Source organism: Colius striatus, chromosome 6 (assembly GCF_028858725.1).
Source record: "Colius striatus isolate bColStr4 chromosome 6, bColStr4.1.hap1, whole genome shotgun sequence".
Taxonomy (NCBI): domain Eukaryota; kingdom Metazoa; phylum Chordata; class Aves; order Coliiformes; family Coliidae; genus Colius; species Colius striatus.
This window is the reverse complement of record NC_084764.1, coordinates 39,602,731-39,608,921: the sequence shown is the minus strand read 5'-3', so window position 1 is coordinate 39,608,921 and position 6,191 is coordinate 39,602,731.

Here is a 6,191-nt window from a genome sequence, read left to right as displayed (position 1 = left end):
ACTGTTTTTGCCTATGTGGCAGGTTTGGTTTAATGAGACAGCCCAGTCCTTACTTGAAATCAGAATCCTCATAGGAAACAACGTGAGTTTTTATCCTGTTGGATCGCCTTCCTGTTAACTTACCTCCCAAATCCACTTTGAAAATTGGCCAACTGAGTGTATTTTTCTTCCCAGACTGTGGAATATTTACAGATGTTCATGGAACACCTGTAGACAGTGTATTTGCTTGGTAAATTACATTTACATCCTTGGTAAAATAGACTAAGAACTGAATACTGTTAATTTGAAACACTGTCCATTTTATGTTACCGTGGTCCCAAGATGCTTTAACTGGTATGCAATATATAAGCATGGAAAGTGTTAGTTTATTTGTATATTTATATTAACCTTAAGCTACTTGGAGAAGTGCAGAAAAATACTAGTCAGAGTAACTGTTCCTCTCTTCCTGCAGTTGTACAATGGCCTAGTGAGGAACTTTGAACAGTTAAGCAATGTGTCAGAACGGCATTTCAGAGCACACTAGAACAGGTGGGAACTGCTCTTTAAAAGGAAGCTTGTCAAATGCATTCATTGGGTATGGTAGAGTGTTCTTCCTTGTTTTGCTACACTGGAAAGATTTTTCTAGAGCTATTGCACAAGATTATAGTTTCTAGATAAGGATACTTTTATGCCAAGCAAGTCTCCTACAATTCACAGAAACTGTTGTGTTGGGATTTTTTTGTCCTAACTAGGCCTTTTTGTTAGAGCTGCTAAAAATGCAGATAATGTAGGATCACAGAAATGTATAATCTGTTGGTTAGTAGTTTTTTCTGTAAGTTTCAAGATAATTTTTAAGATACCAAGACCAAAATAAGAAGAAAAAAATACTAATAACCGCAAAAAGGATAAACTCAAAAGAAACTACGTGGTGGAAATTGAAACAATTTTAACTAAATTATATCTCTTTGCCAAGATTTTAATTCATCATTCCACTAATGTTTGAAACTGTTTATGGTCTTTGCTGGGGAAGCAGATGTTTCTTATAAGGACTTGTTACCAAAGCAAAGCTCTGGTCCCTTGCTTCGCAAAATGACTCATAAGTGCTTGGTCTTTCTAATTCCTTGTTCCAAGTAAAATAATATTGAAGGGATTTGGAGTAAGTTTCTCTGCTTAAACAGCTGATGGGGCTTAACTCAAGACTCGTGACAGTTCTAGTTTATGGCAGGAACTGAAACTAGAAAGGTGTAATTGAACTCTTTTGATCATCCCATCCTGGCCAAATAGTACTGAATTCATAGCTAAATCTCTATAGACCTTGAGATTTGGATCTTCCTCAATTTTATTTTGTGTTTGTAGCTCTTTCTGTGAGACTTTCAGATCATGAGTGGAACTGATACAGAACTGCACGAATCTTTACAGATATAAATCATCTTTAATAGTTCTTTGACATCAGTTTAGCCATGACTTTCATATAGATTGTCTAATGTGATTTTAATTTTTACTTGCTAATTACTTTGCAGAAAGTAAAAGTAAGTTCCTGCCCAAAAGCTTAAACCTGCAGTGTACTGGGAATTGTTCCTTGGACCATTTTGCATTTTGTAATAGAACCTTCCCTGTGCTTTAACTTCAGTCTGTGAAGAACAGTTAGACATAGAGACATGTTTTTCATTTTCTGAAGGATTGTCTTATCACTGCTTGAATTGTCAAATATTTATTACACCCTTATTATTGACTTAACTGAATGTTTTGGCTTTATGCAAGTGACACAACAGTTTTGCTGGATGGTGTGATGAGTACTGGGTTTACAGCTGGTGTTGTTTGGTACAGTGTACGACAGTATGGCTGGTACGCTAGCTTTTACTTGCCTCTAATGTTCTGACCCTCCCTCCCCTTTACAGGACTAAAACTTTCTTCTGTCTCCACAACTATTGAACATGTGTCACATTCTAAAGAGAAGTGTTTTCTTTAACTAGATAATTTTTGGGAGGTATGAGAAAGGATTTTAAATCTGCTAAGAAAATGTGGAGTTTGGTTTTTCCTCTCTTAAGTGTCTGTGTGTTGCAGCAATTTGTAGGGGAGACAAACTTTTATTCTTAATTTCAGGAGGGAAGTAGCAAATTTCCTTTATGTTGCCATAAAAGTCAGTGAAAGGCTGCTGTTTCAGTAGAATCTTCACAATGAAATTCAGTTAAGTTTAGACAACAGCAAACTCAATAAGAGACTTGTATTTCTGTGGATACTGTCCTGAACTCTAGAAAACTCTACAAATTAGTGATAGGAAAAAGCAAGTCTGCAATAGATGAAATTATCTGCAATGAGGTTCTGATCAGCCTTTCCTGGGTAGGAAAGCAATGACTTGCTCATTCTGTACAAGTCACCACTCTCACCTCTCAGGTATCTGGTGCTTCCCTACTTACGGCCTTTCCGTGTGCCACGAACCACTTTTTCTGACTTTCATGGACACCTGCTTCTCATCTACTCTTCATCTTTTTCCCTTCAAGTAGCTCCAAAGAGCAGAATCCTACCAAACTTTACAGTCCTACGTCATACTAGGTGATAAGCCACCATACAGGGTCCTTCAGCTCACAATGGAGAGCATTCATGTGCCAAACTGATTGCCTTCAGGCGGTCATCCTCTGCCTAGTCAGGAATCTCCATTCTGGGTTAAACACTGTAGCTAGACTGAAATGTGCACAGCAAGATTGCAGATGATGAGAAATTGCAAGAAAATGTGTCACTAGAGCACCCTAGAAAGAAAAGAGTAAGGAGGAACCTGTGTGTGGCAGAGGTAAGATGTTGGCACCTGGAAGAGAAAAGAGTTATGAGATCAGGTAAGGAGAGAACATAAGAAATCAACAGAAGTGTTGGAAAGTAGTAGGCTGAGGAACAAACTGACATTTGCATACAAGGCATGAGTTGGAAATCACCTTCCCTTTTCAGATCACCCTGGGGGATAGGAACAAAGTAAATTCCATCTTTATTGTCTTTCAATAACTTGCAGAATTACTTTTTTTTTTCTTTTTCCCCTAGCTGATAAGCAGTTATGTCAATTAGCCAGCTTCCCAAAGTTGGAGAGTAGGGAGCCATTTTGGCTTAGAGTTGTGGTCATTAATTATAGTACCTAGAGAGGAGTCCGTAGCCTGTAGTAATTCTGATGCAGTTAGATTCCAGGTAGTCTCAAGTTTGAGTTTGTAGATGGATTCAGCAGGAGGCCTTCCCACAATATAAAAAAAACCCCAAACCAATAACCCTACCCCACCCAAATCCAACAAAGGTTATTTTCTAAAAGTTCTTTTTGCCTTAAATGTATACAGTTAATTTGACATGATAGCTTAAAACATAAGCAGAAAGTATGTTCTACCACTTCGGTTGAAGACAAAAAATTCCTCCCATTTATTTACTCCATCTCATGTTTGATTATTTCTCCTGGTATGCCATTAGCCATACTTGGACAATTCCCACTGGAGCAAATTCAGTACTGGTGAATTCCTGCTGCAGTGAATTCAGTCTTCATCAAGTCTTGTTGTGAAGAGTTACTTTGCAATGGCTGATCTCATGCTGTTCAGCGAAGGGACAGAATGACTCAGTTTCAGAATGTGATGACCCAGACTTCCACTAACCTGCAAAGATATGTATTTTTTAAACTGATAATTTAGAGAGGCTGTTATCTGTGCTTCCACTGTACACAGCATGTACTTTATTTTTGGTGACTGTTTACAGCATTATTCACGCTGTAATGGCTACTAATTGCTTAGCAGTTACTGCTGTGGACTACAGCAGAACAGTTTCAGATGCTGGTACTAGAAAGTAAATAAAGCTGTTACTCAAATTGACGCTGCTTTAAGAAAAATATTCTGTTTTCTATGGGCTGATGTTTATAGGACAGAATGCTGCTCTGGCCATTTTTAATAAGGTTTGATGGAGTAAAAGTTGCCAACATCTTTAAGACAGTCATGAAAGCACAAAGTCAACCAGTTTTGTATCCAGACTTATTTCATACCGATGCTAATTAGCACTGTGCTGTACTTGCCTAGCAGCAGCAGTTCTGCTCTTTCCTGATGCACTGGCCTTGTTGACAGTATTTGGATTGTGTCTACACTTCAGGCTGAATAACCTCACTACCATATAATTGCAAGAAATTATGGTCAGGGCTGGCTCTTTTCACTTAGAGACATGTCCAGGCATCTTCTGTGAATGCCTGGTTGCTGAGATGTCTTGCCCATGCAAATAAGTGTCTATTTCAAAATGTATATAGAAGACAGTTCACTAGTTATGCACACACTGTATCTATGATACAGCAGTGCTGAAGTACATATCTGGTCTGATGGCCTCATGATTCTCTCTCTGCTTGGACTTTGGAGGTGGTAGTCTCCTATAATTGATCTGAGAGTCAACCAGTTTCAGTTTGAGTCGAGTTAGAAGACCAGAGCTTGAAGCAAAGATAAAAATGGTACCTTGCAACAAAAACATGCACAGCATATGGAACCTGGCAAATACAGAATCTGATAAATAAATCTATACTTTGAAGAAATCGCCACCCCAAAAATCAATCAATAACAGATTTTGATCTCCTTCATATTTCCTCAATACAGCCCAGACAGGCACCTCACACATTAATGGGTTGGCTTAATGTTGAGGTACTTGGGAGAAGCCAGGAGGAAGAGCAATAGCTCAAGCTGGCCTATCCAGTTTAGTCTCTGTAGAAGTACAGAGACCCGAGAGTGCTGTTAGATGAGCTGTGCGCTTCGGGTGCCTTCTGCTACCACACAGCTCCTGCTGTGGCCTCAGTTTGATCTTCCTGCTACAGGAAGGAAATAGGAATTATTGACACTAAAAAAGTTTGCCAATAAAAACCAAATCTCAACACATACACCCCTAGCCATGGGTATTCAGAAAGAGAGTATGATCAGGAAAAGAAATACCTGGGACATCCACTAAGCCTTTTAGGGACAATTACAGAGAACAGTTGGGGAGAATTAAGAGGAGCCCACAGTGCATGGCCTAATTTTCTGCTTTCAGCAGGATCCAATATAAAATCTTAAACTGGTACTCTGGACAGGTCATGGAAATTGGGAATATTGTTAGCAGTAGTAGCATTAGTAAAACTTCAGAATTCCTGCAGAAAATAGTTAATGACACTGCTCTTGTACTACAAGATGTGGAAAATTAGCTTGAGTTCTCTAAAGTCAGAAGCTGTTGACTCTGAGCTGACCTCCAAAAAATGGTGTCTTCCTCCAACAACATGACTTTGCAATCAGAACATTATTTTATTGTACTGTGTAGTTAGAGTATATGATTTAATCAGCGTTTGATTTTGGTTTATTAAATGCTTATTCAGCACTAAGTGGCAATCAAGCATTGAAGTACTTTGGATAAATCCAGGAACTTGATAATTAACAATCATAATACGTTTGCCTCATTTCTACATGTTAGGTCAGGTTCTGCAGGTTGAATTGCAGGAAGTGATGGAGAGTAGTCTGCCGACTCTTCCCTAGCCCCCCACCGAACAGATGAGAAGTGAAACAATCCAGATAGCTCTAACTCTTAAAGATATTCAAACTAAACCCCTCTTCCTCCAGCAAATCACATTACTTTCTACTTCAGCTGCAGAGGTTTGCTGATGGAATTATGTTCATTGATTCCTGGTATATAGACTTCATCCACACGCACGTTCTAGTTAATTACCAATTGCTGTTCTGCCAAAGTTGATATATATATTGACATACTAGGCAGAGAGCCAAGTAGTTAGGGTACAACTGCTTGATTTCATAGGCTGTACTTGCTCTAGTTACAACAGCAACCAGCAACATTGTGTTAGCAACCCCTACAAACATTATTTCTGAAAGGGCACCTTGGTAAAGGTCATTTCAGCTACATCTAGATACTAATTTCTTACTCTGCTTTGCATGCCATATGTAAAATGACTCTAAAGGCAATATTGCTTTCATTCCCCTGCCCTTTCTTTTTAACTTAACTTTGCTGGGGGGAAGAAACACACTTCTCACTGACCTGCATCTCCCACAGGTATTACATAGCCAGAAATGACTGGCTACAGTCGGAGACAATTGTGTCACAACTTGTGTTGTGGCATTATGCAAACACACAGCAAACATCTTTTTATTCAAGAGAACTTGCCATTTGAGTACTTAGTCCTAGAGCATATGATACCAAAACTCAGATTTGTTTAGACTACTTCACTTTCTGTTACAGTG